Genomic DNA, 16,097 nt, shown 5'->3' with positions numbered 1-16,097 from the left:
CTTTGCTCACAATACCTAGAAACTTCCACTCTTTGCTCATTGTATAAAAAAGAAAAAGAAAAAAAAGAAATGTACTCATTACCTTGCTCATGTAATTGTAACCCCTCTGTATGTTATTTTCACAATAACAAAAAGAAAAAGAAAAATATATGCATGAAAAAAGAAGGATACAAACAGGAAATATGAAGACTTACCAATAGTTCATCTTTAATATTATAACTATTATTTAAATAACATTAAATGACCATACTCTTTGTCTCATGAGTTATTCTTCATAACTAAACTGAGGCAGTTTGCACAGCTTTCCATGTGCACTAGTGTTGTTTTTTTTTTAATTTAATTTAATTTAATTTGTGAACATACTGTACAGAGGAGTTACAATTACCTGAGCAGGATAATGCGTACATTTCTTACCAAGCATTGCAGCCTCCTCCTTTGTTTACCCTTCACATCCCTTCCCAGTCTCCCCCCTCCCCCCAATCCTAATCCTTCTCCTTCCCTCCCTTCCCTCGCCCCCCCCCGCACCGCCGTTGTAAAGCTCGTTTTGGACATGACAACTTGTACTTCTCATTGTTGCAACAGGTCCACCTGTATCCTTAAACAACTGGTTTTTCCCCATCTCCTCCACAAGTTATACTGACATCAAATATAGTGAAAGCAGGGGTTATACTGTGGGGGAGGGACATACAAAGCAACAAAGAGATAATCTTATAAATGCGTTAGAAACACATGCATGAAAGAAAAAAAACATTACACATCTAAGGGTTCATTTTCCTGACATGACATTATCTGACCTTTTCTGCTTGACTCATACATATACTAGATATTACAAATAAGGGAAACCATGGGACCTATGTTTCTTTGGGCCTGGCTTACTTCACTTCATATAATTTTTTCCAAGTCTTTCCATTTCCTAACAAATGGGGCAATGTCATTCTTTCTGATGGAGGCCTAGAATTCCATTGTGTATATATACCACATTTTCTTGATCCATTCATCTACTGAGGGACATTTGCATTGGTTCCATATCTTAGCTATGGTAGGGACTTACTGTGTAGCTTAGGCTGCTCTAAAGCTTACAATCCTCCTTGGTGCTGGGATTACAGGCATGTCTACCATTATTGGCTTTACTCAGTAACTCTATTTATAACATTTTCTGCAAGAAATTCATTCATGCTCATGAAGATATGTGGCTTAAAGCTGTTCACATTAGTATTCTACTGTACAAAATATAAATAATATAGCTGGACATGGTACTATGCTACCACATGGTAATGCCAGCCAATACTCAGGAACCTGACACAGGAGAATTACGAGTTGAAGAAAGCCTGGTCTACACTGCAGAACCTTGTTTCCAAAGTTAAGAAATTCTATAAATATAAATCTACTATGAAACATACAATATGTTAAATTTATATAATGGAACAAATAGATCTTTGTTAATGGAAATAAAATCTTGGCAGAAATTTTAAATACATACATATGTATATATATTTTAATTTGGAGAAATAAAATTTCAAGTGGTATTATCTGCATCTTTCAGTCTGTCACCTATCTATTTACTGACACATTGATTTCTGTTTAGTCTTCACAAAACACTGTTTTCTCACATAAGTACCAAAAAATGAAAAAGAAAAAGTACAAAAAATGCATTGTCATAAATACAAATGTAGTTTAATCCCTACCATAATAATTTGGAAAACGTGCATTAAGTTATTGACATTGAATACTGCTCAAGAAAGGGAGTCTAGGGGAATGTACATTGTGTGTATGTGTGTGTGTGTGTGTGTGTGTGTGTGTGTGTGTGTTTTCCATGAGTGAGTCCAAAGTAGACTAATTATACTTGGTTAGTCTTTTTGCTCAAAGCTGACACTCTACCACTTGAGCCACATCTCCACTTCTGGATTTTGGGCTGCTTTAACCCAAGATGCTCAGTTTTTGACCTCTAAAGTAGCTAGGTTTTCAAACATGAGCCACTGGCGGACAGTAACTACGTTAACATTTTTTGCATGTTTGGATAAATTTTAAAGTAAGACATATATGTTACATTTGAGAATGCTGGGAAATAGTAATGAATGTTTAACAGAATTTAAAGCATACAAAGCTGAGAATGGCAAGTAGCTGAGAATAGGCTGGAATAAATCAAACTTACCTATGACAGTTTTCAGTCTGTGCCCAGAAATGATTGCATTGTTGAAGTTCAAGGCCATCAGATAGCTGAGCTCCAGCTGGCTGCTATGCTCATGAGGCCAGCTAGTGCTATCCACAAGAATGTGGTGGTGTTGGATGGCAGGAGCAGCTTCAAGTTCAGAACCTGAAATATTTCAATTAATCTAGAAGGGGAAACATAACAGGACAAGGAATGTGATTAACAGTGCAGAATGCAAAAAACATCCAGTCCAAGGAAGACAGAATAACTCTTTCTATATCTGAAAAGAGTATTCTCTCACAAAGAATCTTGTGCCGACTATGGTGGTCAATGTTTGTAATCTCTGAACTTGGGAGGCTGATTTAGAAGTTAGCTTGAGACCAGCCCAAGTTTTAGGCCAACAGAAGGACACATAGTAAAATGCTATTTTAAAACAACAACAACAACAACAAAAGACCCAATGACTGGGAATGTGATTAGTGGTAGAGTGCTGGCCTCGCATGCATGACGCACTTGATTTGATTCCTCAGTATGACATAAGCAGAAAAATTGGAAGTGGTGCTGTGGCTCAATTGGTAATGTGCTAACCTTGAGCAAAAGAAACTCAGGGAGAGTGCCCAGGCCTTGATTTCAAACCCCAGGGCTGACAAAATTAAAAAAAAAAACCAAGTGCAAAATGCTGTTTGTTGAAATAAATATGTTGAAGAATTCTTTTTACTCACTAGAAAATTGTGGTGCTGAGAATTCATCATGAACTTGGTTAGGAAAAAGTAAATTAATGATATATTGTCTGGCATTGGACAGGACATAGTGAGATCTAAAAATGATTGCTGCCTATGGTTACTTGATACAACTAATGTTACAGATACACTTGCCAGATTGTAAATTTTTAAAGATAGAATAATGGGTTTTTCTTTTTCAAAATAATTTTACTGCTGGCTGCCAGTGGCTCACACCTGTAATTCTTGCTACTAAGGAGGCTGAAAACTGAGGGTCTCTGTTCAAAGCCAGCACAAGCAGGAAAGTCTGTGAGACCCTTATCTCCAACTAAAGGTTCAGAAAATGTGAAGTGGCACTGTTGCTCAAGTGGTAGATTGCTAGCCTTGAGCTGAAGAGCTGAAGGACAATGCCTAGACCCAGAATTCAAGCCCCACAACAGACAAAAAATAATAATAGTAATAATATTAATTTTATTATTACAATTAAGGTGTTATATATAAAGGCTACCATTACAAAAGTTTGTGTATCTGCTCAAAGAAACATATATCCATATTCATTGCTAACAGCCAGGATTTGGCCATCTGCTTTCCAGCTGATCTCTGGGTGTAGAGGCAATGTGTAATACAAAGTAATACAAACCAGTTCTGACTTTAAATTATTTTTCTCTGCACATCTTAAAAATCAATGCTGACACATGAAATAAAAAATCCTTAAGTTTAAAACATTCTTCTAGACAAGTTAAAGAAATCGTGAGAACAAGTATTTTAATAATTATTTCAGAGAACTTGAACTCTGGACTTGGGTTCTGTATCTGAAATTTATTACTCGAGGCTAGTGCTGCCACTTTGAGCCACAGTGCCACTTCCAGTTTTTTTTGTGGTTAATTGAACAGAAAAGTCTCACCAACTTTCCTCTCCAACCTGGCTTTGAACTAGGCTCTAGACATCTCAGCCCTCAGAGTAGCTAGGATTATAGGCATGAATCCCTAGCACCTGGCTAGAATAATTGCTCACCTTTGACAGACGCCAGTTAGTATTCAATGCCAGTCATGTTTAACTTTGTAAAATAAAGTTAACTGAAATGCCTTACAGTAGAAATAAGGAATAAATTGTGTCTGTGGGTTACAAAGAACTTACAAAAAGCTACATATTTTCCTTGTTTTTTTATCTTCCAAAATTGTGTGGTTTCCAGAATCATACCTTATCTTTCCTTGCTGATTTCTTTATTTTATTTCATACAGGGCCACAGGTTCTTCAACTATCATTTATTTATATGAAGAGCTTGCACATATCTATTTCAGTCCAAATTCCTTGTAAGCATCTCTCATCCATATGTTCAACTGCCATAAAAAATTGTGAAGCACTAATTGTCTCTTTCCATTACTGGATATTAATGTGTAAATAAAATTTAGGAAAATAAAGAATAGCATCAATAAATATAACATGATTTTCATAGTAATGCTAAACATAAATTCAATGTTTATTATTTTCTGAGCAATTTAATAAAAACTTCAAGGAAAAGAAATCAACTTTTTTGAGTGCTAATATTTTGGTTTAAACTCAGGACCTTACCTTCTCACTTAAGCTTTTTCCCTAAAGGATGGTGTTCTATACTTGAACCACAGCTCCCCTTCCAACTTTATTTGGGGGATTATATAGAGATAAGAATCTCATGGAATAAAAACTCATTTGTAAGGGGGGACCAAGATGGCGACGGGGCAGTAGGGAAACGCCACAGCTCTCTCCAACCAAAAAGAGAGTTCGAGCTCCAACGCTTAATCTCCCCAAGAGACCGACAACAACAAAAAGACGAACACTCAGAGAAAAACCAGAGGCGGAGAATAACAAAAAAGAAACAGAGGAAAAGAAGAATTTCAGAAGAAAAGCAAAGACCCCTCCCCGAACCTTTACTGGCCGCGCGGCAGTGCGCCAAGCCGCCGGCCAGCCGGCCCGGCGGGGGCTGCGGGAGCCCCAAGAGACACAGCAGAGACACAGGGGGCCGCTTTCAGATCACCAGGTACTGGTTTACAGAACAGCGGATCGCCAGGAACAGAGAAGCCTACCAGCCGGGAGTCTCCACGAGGATCCCACCCCCACCCCTCACTCTCCACCCAAGCAGAGAGGCTCCATCCCGCCAAAGCCGCTCGGCACCAGCAGCGCGCCCTCCCGATCGCGCACCCGAGCAGAGAGGTTCCATCCCGCCAAAACTGCCAGCAGCGCGCAAAGGGAACTGTCTGCAGACCACCCACCCGCCCGCCCGATCACGATTGCAACGACCCGGCGGGGCCACTCGGGCCCCAGAGGTACCGCGAAGAAGCTGCCTGAACGGGGACACTCTTGACCCGACAGCTTCGACAGAGGCAGAGACAGAAAAGAATCACACAGAGCCACCACCGCCCAACCCAGCCCGGATTGCAACAACAACTGACGACCTACACCACACAGAAACAACCAGCTCCAGGGTGAGTACCCCACAGGGGAAGTGTATCCCTCAAGGGAGACCAGAGCTGGAGGGAATCCCCAGACCCTGACCTAGACTCCCTACCCCAACACCCGGACCACAGGACCCACTAAAACTGGGAACTGTTTGAGAGCTCCACCAGCCCGTGGAGCACACTCAGCTGGCCAGGCTAGAGCAAGAGCACCCCTGGAAGGGAGCTTAAATGCCCAAGCCAGGAACAGCGTCCCTGGGTCAAGACTACCAACAGTAGAAGAAATTTGAACTGTGTCCCCCAGGCTGTATAACCTAGGTGGTATACACATCAGCACAGGCCTAACGAGTGCGCTCCAGGCTGCATAACCTAGGTGGTATACACATCAGCACAGGCCTAACAAGCGCGCTCCAGGCTGGGGCCGGAACCAGGCCCGGGGATCCGGCGCCTGAACAACACAACCAACTCCTCCCAATTGAAGTAAAAAGCTGAGCATACGCCTCAACAGAGGGGAGAAAGCCAGGAAACAACACTCCCCGGGGAAGCACGCCTGTGACAACAAAAGACCTGGAGGCCCAGGACAAGAGAAGCCCAAACCCCACCAAAACTCCACCCATATACCCTAGACTGGGAATTGGGCAACACAGGCTGCCAGCACCTGATAGTAAGCAGGAGCTCAGACTGTTAAGGCGGCTCAGCAATAGAGTGATAGTCTTGGATGTATGAGGCCCTGGATCTGATTCCTCAGCATCACAAAAGCAAAAAGGGTCAGAAGTGGTGCTGTGGCTCAAACGGTAGGGTGCCAGCCTTGAGCTGAAAAGCTGAGGGACAGCACCCAAACCTAGAGTTCAAGCCCACAACCAGCCCAAAACAAATAAACAAAAACACATCAGGAGCCCATAGCAGACTCCAGCATTTGGGAGAGTGCATCCAGAGCATCTGTTCTTCACAAGAGCACCCGTAGGAGCAAACACAAGCAGTCTAGGCTGCTCAACCCTTCCAAAGGCGGGAATTGCCAGCAATCTACAGCAGAGAGCTGAGAATCCTAAGTAAGTCAGAATAGCAGCTGGAAATAGGCTCCCAACAGAACCCAGATCAGGCACAGACTCTCTCTACCAATACAGAATCAGCAACCAAGCAAAGACAGACACACCAAAACAAAATTCAAGAGCAGTCTCCTGAACCTCCATGCGAAAATCACAGAGAAAAATCACAAGGTTTACTACCACCCAGGACAGCAAGCTCACCTCAAAAGCCAGCAGCCACACAGGGGAAAGCCCCAGTGGGAGCAAAGCAGGAATGGAAGACAAAGGCTACTTCCAAGGGTTGCTGGAGGCAATGACTCAAGAAATAAAGCGAGAAATTGATCAGAAATTGAAAGAGCACAAGGATGAACTATCCAAAGAGATACAGGGTATCAAACAAGAGATGCATGCAAAAATAGAAGCTGCACAAACCTCAGTAAGAAGTGAGATAAACGCCAAATTAGAGGTAATGCATACCTCATTGAGAGGTGAGATCAGTACTCTGAGAACCAACATTGAATCCATAAAGGGATCCATTTCCTCCATGCAAACCACAATAGAAGCCACTGTCAACAGAGTGAATGAAATGGAAGGTCGAGTGTCAGATACAGAAGACAGAATACACCAACTGGACCAAAAAGTGACAGATATGGAAAAATTACTCAAATTAAACCAAAGGGATATTCAAGAGCAAGCAGATAATGCTAAAAAATTTAACCTTCGCATAATTGGAGTGGACGAAGGTGAGGAATTCCAGAGCAAGGGAATGCAACACCTATTTAACAAAATAATCAATGAAAATTTTCCCCACCTCAAAAACGACCATCTTAACTACATCACAAAAGCTTATCGAACACCCAACAAGCAAGACCCCAGGAGAAACACTTCTAGACACATTATAGTAAAAATGATAGATCTGAATAATAAGGAAACAATCCTGCATGCAGCAAAAATGAAGAAGGAGCTATACTACAATGGGAAAAAAATAAGAATTACGGCAGATCTCTCCACACAAACAATGAATGCAAGAAAAGCCTGGGAAAGCACCATACGAGCCCTGAGAGCCAATAACTGCCAACCCAGACTGATCTACCCGGCAAAGCTAGCATTCACATTTGATGGAGAACTGAAAACTTTTAATAGCAAAGAAAAACTAAATGAATACATAAACATTAAGCCAGCATTACAAAGAATTCTAAGAGGGGGGACACAACCTGAAGAAAGCAGCCAGGAACTGGGGCCTGCCCCAAACAGGCGTTACTCAAAGTCTAACTGAGCAAGCACAGGAGGAAAGGAAAAAAGAAAAACTTAGGAAAACGGAAAGGCAGGGACAACAATGCATCTCTCTATACTTTCTCTTAATATAAATGGGCTGAATTCGCCAATTAAAAGAAAACGAACTGAGGACTGGATAAGAAAACAAGACCCATCCATCTGTTGCCTTCAGGAGACCCACCTCTCAGCCAAACATACAAACAAACTCAGAGTGAAGGGGTGGAAAAGGATCTACCAATCAAACGCCCCCAGTAAGAAAGCAGGTGTAGCTATCCTGATATCTGACAAAATAAACTTTTCATTAAAATCAGTACAGAAAGACAAGGACGGACACTACATATTAATAAAGGGAACAATCCAAGAGGAGGATATAACCATCATCAACTTATATGCCCCAAATATTGGTGCACCCAGATATGTCAAACAAATGCTCTCAAACTTACAGAATAAAATAGAGCCCAATACGATAATACTAGGAGACTTTAACACACCACTCTCACCAAAGGACAGGTCTACCAACCAGAGGATTGGCAAAGAAGCTACCGAATTAAGAGAGGCCATACTGCAAGCGGAATTAACTGACATCTACCGAGTATTTCACCCTAAAACAACACAGTACACATTCTTCTCAGCAGCTCACGGAACTTTCTCCAAAATAGACCATATCATAGTTCATGCAAGGAACTTAAGCAAATACAAAGGGATCGACATAATCCCCTGTATCCTATCTGACCACAGTGGAATCAAGCTAGCTCTCAATAACAAAGCATACCGCAGAAATTTCTCCAATACATGGAAATTGAACAGCACACTCCTTAACAATGCCTGGATAACAGAAGAGATCAGAGAAGAAATAAAGCATTTCCTACAACTCAATGAAAATGAAAACACCTCACAAAGAAACTTGTGGGACACAGCAAAAGCAGTCCTGAGGGGCAAATTTATTGCCCTCAGTGCCCACATCAAGAGAATGGAGACAGACCAAGTAAATAATCTCATGTTGCAATTAAAACAGCTAGAAAAACAGGAAAAAATGGGACCTAAAGCTACTAGAAGAAGCCAGATAACCAAATTAAAAGCAGAGATTAACCAATTAGAAAATCAGAAAACCATAACCAAAATAAACCAAACAAAAAGCTGGTTCTTTGAAAAAATAAACAAAATTGATGGCCCATTGGCTAGATTAATTAAAAAAAGAAGAGAGGAAACCCATATTAATAGGATTAGGGATGCCACGGGAAACATCACCACACGTACCCAAGATATCCAAACAATTCTAACAGACTACTTTCAAAAGCTATACTCTCTAAAGGAAGAAAATCGGGCAGAAATGGATGTATTTTTAGAGAAATACAAGTTGCCCAAACTGAGCAAAGAAGAAGTTAACCAATTAAATAAGCCAATATCCTATAATGAGATACAGGAAGCTATCAAAAGTCTTCCAACAAAAAAAAGCCCAGGACCAGATGGATTCACAGCAGAATTCTATAAGACCTTCAAACAAGAACTAATACCCATACTCCTCAAGCTCTTCAGAGAAACAGAGAAGGAAGGAGCTATCCCAAACTCATTCTACGAAGCCAATATCACACTCATCCCCAAACCAGGCAAAGACCCAACCAAAAAGGAGAATTACAGGCCAATCTCCTTGATGAACACAGATGCAAAGATCCTTAACAAGATTCTAGCTAACAGAATCCAGAAACACATAAAAAAAATAATTCACTATGACCAGGTAGGCTTCATCCCAGAGACACAGGGATGGTTTAACATACGTAAGTCAATAAATGTAATCCAACATATCAACAGAGCCAAGGTCAAGAATCACATGATTATCGCTACAGATGCAGAAAAGGCCTTTGACAAAATTCAACATTCATTCATGCTAAAAGCTCTGGAGAAAATAGGAATAGAAGGAACATTTCTAAAAACAATAAAAGCCATTTATGACAGACCAATAGCCAATATTATACTTAATGGGGAAAAGCTACAACCAATTCTCATAAAATCAGGAACAAGGCAAGGATGCCCACTGTCTCCACTCCTCTTCAATATAGTCCTAGAACCCTTAGCCAGGGCAATAAGGCAAGAAAAAGACATTAAAGTGATCCGCATAGGAAAAGAAGAAGTTAAACTATCCCTTTTTGCAGACGACATGATACTATACCTCCACGATCCCAAAAACTCCATCCCCAAACTCTTAGAAATCATAAATCACTTTGGCAAAATAGCAGGATACAAAATAAACCCACAAAAATCAGTTGCCTTCCTATACACTGATAATGTACAGGAAGAGAGGGAAATAAAGGGAGCAACCCCATTCACAATAACCTCCCGAAAAATAAAATATTTAGGAATTAACCTAACCAAAGATGTAAAAGAACTATTTAATGAGAACTATAAAAAGTTAAAGAAAGAAATTGCAGAAGACACTAGGAAATGGAAAGACCTCCCATGCTCCTGGATAGGCCGACTTAATATAGTAAAGATGGTAATACTTCCAAAACTAATATACAAATTCAACGCAATTCCTATTAAAATCCCAATGACGTACATCTCTGAAATACAGAAAACAGTCCAAAAATTCATATGGAACAACAAAAGACCTAGAATAGCCAAAACAATTCTAGGGGATAAAGACAATATGGGAGGGCTATCCATGCCGAACTTCAAACTCTACTACAGAGCTATAATAACAAAGACAGCATGGTACTGGCACAAAAACAGACCCGAAGACCAATGGAACAGAATAGAAGATCCAGAAATAAATCCACAGGCCTACAGCCAGCTGATATTCGACAAAGGAGCCAAAGACATACAATGGAAGAAACACAGCCTCTTCAACTGCTGGTGCTGGGAAAACTGGGCAGCCACATGCAGAAAACTAAAAGTGGACCCCAGCCTATCACCATGCACCAACATCAACTCAAAATGGATTAAAGACCTTAACATTAAACCTGAATCTCTGAAACTACTGCAGGACAGAGTAGGAGAGACACTTGAACTAATAGGCACAGGAAGGAACTTCCTGAACAGAGTCCCAGGGTCACAACAAATTGGAGAGAGACTCGACAAATGGGACTACCTTAAAATAAAAAGCTTCTGCACAGATAAAGCTATCGCAACCAAGCTAGAAAGACAACCAACTAATTGGGAAAAAATATTTACCAGCAATATATCAGACAAGGGGTTAACATCCTGTATATATAGGGAACTCAAGAAACTAATCCCTCCCAAACCTAACAAACCAATTACTAAATGGGCAAGGGAACTAAAGAGGGACTTCTCAAATGAAGAAATGAAAATGGCAAAGAAACACATGAGGAAATGTTCATCATCCCTGGTGGTGAAGGAAATGCAAATAAAGACAACCCTGAGATACCACCTTACCCCAGTCAGAATGTCCCACATCCACAAATCAGCCAACGACAAATGCTGGAGGGGATGTGGAGAACGAGGAACGCTATTACACTGCTGGTGGGAATGTACACTCATACAACCACTTTGGAAAGCAGTCTGGAGGGTCCTTAGAAAGCTAAAGATTGACCTCCCTTACGACCCAGTCATACCACTTCTAGGCATCTACCCTGAACAACAGGAACCAATATACAAGGACACGTGCACCTCCATGTTTATTGCAGCACTGTTCACAATAGCTAGGATATGGAAACAACCTAGATGCCCCACCACAGATGAATGGATCCAAAAATTGTGGTATCTATACACAATGGAATATTATGCAGCCATTAGAAATGACAAAATAATGGCATTTGCAGGGAAATGGATGGAGCTAGAAGGAATCATGTTGAGCGAGGTAAGCCAAGAACGAAGAGACAAACAGTACATGGTCTCCCTGATAAGCGGATGATAAATCCAAAATGTTAGGTGATATGACAAAACTAACAGGACTTAAGAAACAAAGAACTCCCACTCATCTGGTTGAACCACTACTAAATATCCCCATGCTGCTGATCACGTGTATGGTATATAACATATGAACACCGCTATATATTACAGACTGTGATAGACAATTTGCTCCAGGAAAGTTAGAATGAACCTGTGACTTTAAATGAGCATCATTATTCCACAATACTGTGAATTTCCGGAAATTAAGTAATCACTTAATCACAATCAAAAAAAAAAAAAAAAAAAAGAACCTTGGGGAAGGGAGGGAGGGAGGGGATGGTAGGGAGAAAACAATGGAGGGGGTAACAATGTTCAAGAGGAAGTGTACTCATTACCCCACTACCCCACTCATGTAACTGTAACCCTCTGTATAGAATCTTTACAATAAAAAAATTAAAAAAAAAACTCATTTTTGTCCATATCTTAGGGTTCATTTTACTTAACATCATCTTATATGGTCATATGATACCATGTACTAGTTACTGCAAGTAAGGGAAACTACAGACGGGACCTATGGTTTTGATCCTAACTTCAATGAGAAGGCAGGGATCTGGACATCTCACTTCAGTGTCAGCTCAGATAGGAAAGTCTGTGAGATTCTCATCTCCAATTTACTGCCAAAGAAAGCTGGAAGTGTATTCGTGGCTAGTAGCCTACAGCAAAAAGCTCAGGAACAGAACCCAAGCCTTGAGTTCAAGCCTTAGAATAGTGCATATACATACACAAGGGAAGTAAGTCACTCAAGTTCTCAACCTTCAATTTCCCTAATCCTAACTGTAATCCTGGTCAGAACCCTAAGAGTAATCTTCATGATAATAGTAACCCAATCCTAAAATTAATGGAAAATACTCGAGTTTAGATACATCCTTACAGATACGCACTGTCTTTGAAATGATTTGCAGTTTGCTCCAAAGACTACAGATTCCTAGACTTGGACTCTGATATCTATCTTGTTCCCTATTACGAATCATTAACCTCAAATCCTCATATCATGAAAAATACCATAGTTTCCACTAATCTTAACTTGTACAGAACTCCTATATCTCCAAAAAGAAGTCGCAGGTTTGCATAAAATCTACTCTAGTTCCTAACCCTTACTATATATCTAAACCTTACTAGAAACCTAACTCTAAATTTAACCCCATTGAACCCTGCATAGGAAACTTAGAGAAACTCTGTAGTTTTTGTTAAATTTCAAACATATTTTACTTGAAAATGTTAACAAAAAATTCAATTTTATTTAAAGCTTACCCTTCCCTAACCCTAAGCCTAACCTGAATTAGAAAAGTAACCCTAACACTGGAACTAATGTGCTTTGGATTTTAAAAGCCACACAAATACATTAGTTTTTATTCATCCTAACTTTGATTCAACTTATCTTTCTTAAAATAGTTTGTAGTTTTGCTCATTATCTTTCCATTATTGTAACCCTAACTCTAACTGGAATATTCAGGTTAACCCTCACACTAATCATACCCTAATCTTAATATTATTAGCCGTTTCCTATTTCACATTCATCCTAATTATAACTCGACTTATTCGAAGATTTACTTACAGTTGTACCCTAACTTTCCATTTCCCTAATGCTTACACTAAGCCAGCTGGAACTGAAACCTAACTTTCACCCTAATGATAGTCGAATTCTAATGTTTAAGAAAAAGACTAGTTTTTAATCATACTAATGAATACTCCAGTTTGCACTCTGGAAATTAGTTTCAGTATGCCCTAATTCCTACAAATTTTCTGACTCTACCTCTGAAGTTATCTTGTTCTCTATCATGAACGATTATATTACTTGTCCTCAAATTCTCTTATCAGGAAAAATTTTTTTATGTTAGAATATTTAATATTTATTGCCCTGTTCATAAAGTTTTGCTTCAGAAACAAAAACTATATAAATATCTTTAAAGAAAACATAAGATCTTATTTTTCACATTACTATAAAGTATGATATCAAAATTATAAACATTTTGGTAAAAATCAGCGTTTTGTGTCTTCTTCATAGATGATGGTAATTCAGAGATTATTGAGTCAAAATCCAAATGTGAAGTTTAGGGTTAAACCTATTCTTAAACTTTTTTATTTCATTGCAAAACCAGTTGAAAATTTTCCTGTCAGATTTGAGCCACTGTACCTAGTTTAAATCTTGATACTCTTAACTTAGATTGTTCCACAATAACTATTTCACGTTGGACAGTTAAGTCCCAGGCTTTTTTTTAAAATTTTATTTTATTTTATTTGAGAACATACTGTACAGAGGGGCTACAATTACATGGGCAGGATAATGCATACATTTCTTACCAAGCATTGCAGCCTCCTCCTTTGTTTACCCTTCACCTCCCTTCCCAGCCTCCCCCCTCCCCCCACCCAATTATACCCCCCACCCCCCCCACACCAACATTGTAAAGCTGGTTTTGACATGACATTTTGTACTTCTCATTGTTGCAACAGGTCTTATCAGGAAAAATTTTGTAGTTTCCATTCATCCTACCTTTTCCACAAACCCTGTACCCTAAAACAGTTTCAGATTTACTTACCCTCTAGTCCATTACTTAATGCTAACTCTCAACCTAAACCTGGCTGGAAAACTCTCATTAATCATTACAAGAATGATCACTGAGAAATAAATATAATGATAATGCTCTAGTTACTATTCAGTCTCATATTTTTGCTTCTACTTGTTAGTGAGGACTGAATTTTATACTAAAAACTTTCTTATTCATAACAGTCATCATAATCAGACCAAAATACTGACCTTAATCTTAATCCTAATTGTATGACAATACTAACACTAACACAAGTACACTAGTTTTCACTCATCCTAACTTGATTCAAATAAGCCTTCCAAAAATGGATTTCATTTTTTCGAATATCTTAGTCATTTTCTAACCCTAACTTAATCTTAACTGGAACATTGACAATAACCATAAGCCTAATTGTAAGTAGATTCTAATATTAATAGCAATACTCTAGTTCACATTCATTCTAATTACCAGGCTTATTCTAAAATTTACCTTCAGTTTGAGCCTCATTTTCTTCTCCTTCACTCTAACGCTAACCATGGCTCGAATCCTAACCATAACCTTGATACTAATAGTATCCCAATTCTAAAATTTATGAAAAATGCTCGTTTTCTGCAATCCTAACTGAAATTCCACTTATAATTCTTGAAATAAATTTCAGGTTTTCTGTAAACCCTACAGATTTTCTCACTCTTAATTCGGAATATATCTTGTTCCATAACAGGAATCATTATACCCATTGATCTCAATTCCTGATATTATGAAATAAATTGTACTTCCATTATCCCAGTATTTCCTGAATTCCTAGAACCTAAAATAAGTTCAGCTTTACTCATCATTTAACACATTTCTTTTTTTTTTTTTTGTCGGTCGTAGGGCTTGAACTCTGGGCCGGGGCACAATCCCTGAGTTGTTTAGCTCAAGGTGTGTGCTTTACCACTTGAGCCACAGCACCACTTTTGGGTTTTCTGGTGGTTAATTGGAGATAAGTACACGTACTTTCCTGCCCGGGCTAGCTTTGAACTGTGATCCTCAGAAATCAGCTTCCTGAGTAGCTAGGATAATAGGTGCAAGCCACTAATTTACCCCATTTCTTTACTCTATCCTCAACCCTGGTTAACCAGAAACCTAATCTTAATCACCGTCTGATTTAACACCAAATGGTTAATGTAAGGAAAATTGTCTAGATTCTATTTAATCACACATTTTTTGCTTCTACTTCTTAGTGTAAAAGTAAAATTGACAGTAAAGCTTATCCTTCCCTATCCCTAGCTAGAACAAACAAAGTATCTCACACTTTAAACCAAATTATATCTGAATGTTTAAAGTAACACTGGTTTTCATTCATTCTAACTTTGATGCCCTTCATTCTTCTTAAAATATGTGGCAGTTTTACACAATATCTTATATCTTTTTTCTCATCCTAACCCAACTCTAACTGGAACACCTTGCCTAATTCTAAGCCTACATATATCTGAATCATCATGTTAAGAAGAAGCCTTTTCACATTTATTCTAACTCTTGCTCAGCATGTAGGTCTAAATTTTAATTGCATTTTGAACCTAAAATTTTTAAGTGTTTTCCTATGTACTGGCAGGTTTTATTTTTCATTATTCTTTTAAAAAATTTATTTTGTTGTAAAGATGCTTTAAAGAGGGATTAAGTACACTTGTAACATAAGGAGTACATTTCTTGTTGAGCATTGTTACCCCCTTCTGTCTTGTTCTCCCACTATCCCATCCCTCCCCACTTCCCTTACTCCTCCCTCCCCAGGGTGTAAAGTTCATTTTCAACATAGTGTCTTGTGCATATCATTGTTGCAATGGGTCATCCTGTGTTGAACCTAAATTTTCTATTTCTCTAATTCTAATTCTAATTCTGTCTGGGATCCTAACCCTAACCATAATAATATTGATAACTCAAGTCAGAAGTTAACAAAAAATATTGAAGTTTTTATTCATCCTATTAATCCACTGTAGATCTTGAATTAAGTTGCAGTTTAGCTTAAATATTCCAAATTAGTTTATATGCACGTATATGAAGATGTAATTTTATGTGAAAAGCAGAAG

General features: G+C 38.9%; 1 long non-coding RNA gene across 1 annotated transcript in view; it reads right to left on the bottom strand.

Moving 5' to 3' along the window:
• Positions 1-16,097, bottom strand: part of LOC138815315 (uncharacterized) — an 87,763-nt gene that overhangs the window by 17,479 nt on the left and 54,187 nt on the right. The window contains exons 2-3 of the long non-coding RNA XR_011368286.1: positions 4,069-4,208; positions 2,153-2,333 (exon numbers count right to left, since the gene is read on the bottom strand). This is a non-coding gene — a long non-coding RNA (uncharacterized lncRNA). The remainder of the gene's footprint in view (positions 1-2,152; positions 2,334-4,068; positions 4,209-16,097) is intronic.

Source organism: Dipodomys merriami, unplaced genomic scaffold (assembly GCF_024711535.1).
Source record: "Dipodomys merriami isolate MVZ:Mamm:240054 unplaced genomic scaffold, mDipMer1.0.p SCAF_1086, whole genome shotgun sequence".
Classification (NCBI taxonomy): Eukaryota; Metazoa; Chordata; class Mammalia; order Rodentia; family Heteromyidae; genus Dipodomys; species Dipodomys merriami.
The sequence above is the reverse complement of the archived record's forward strand: the minus strand, read 5'-3'. Positions and strand labels throughout refer to the sequence as shown.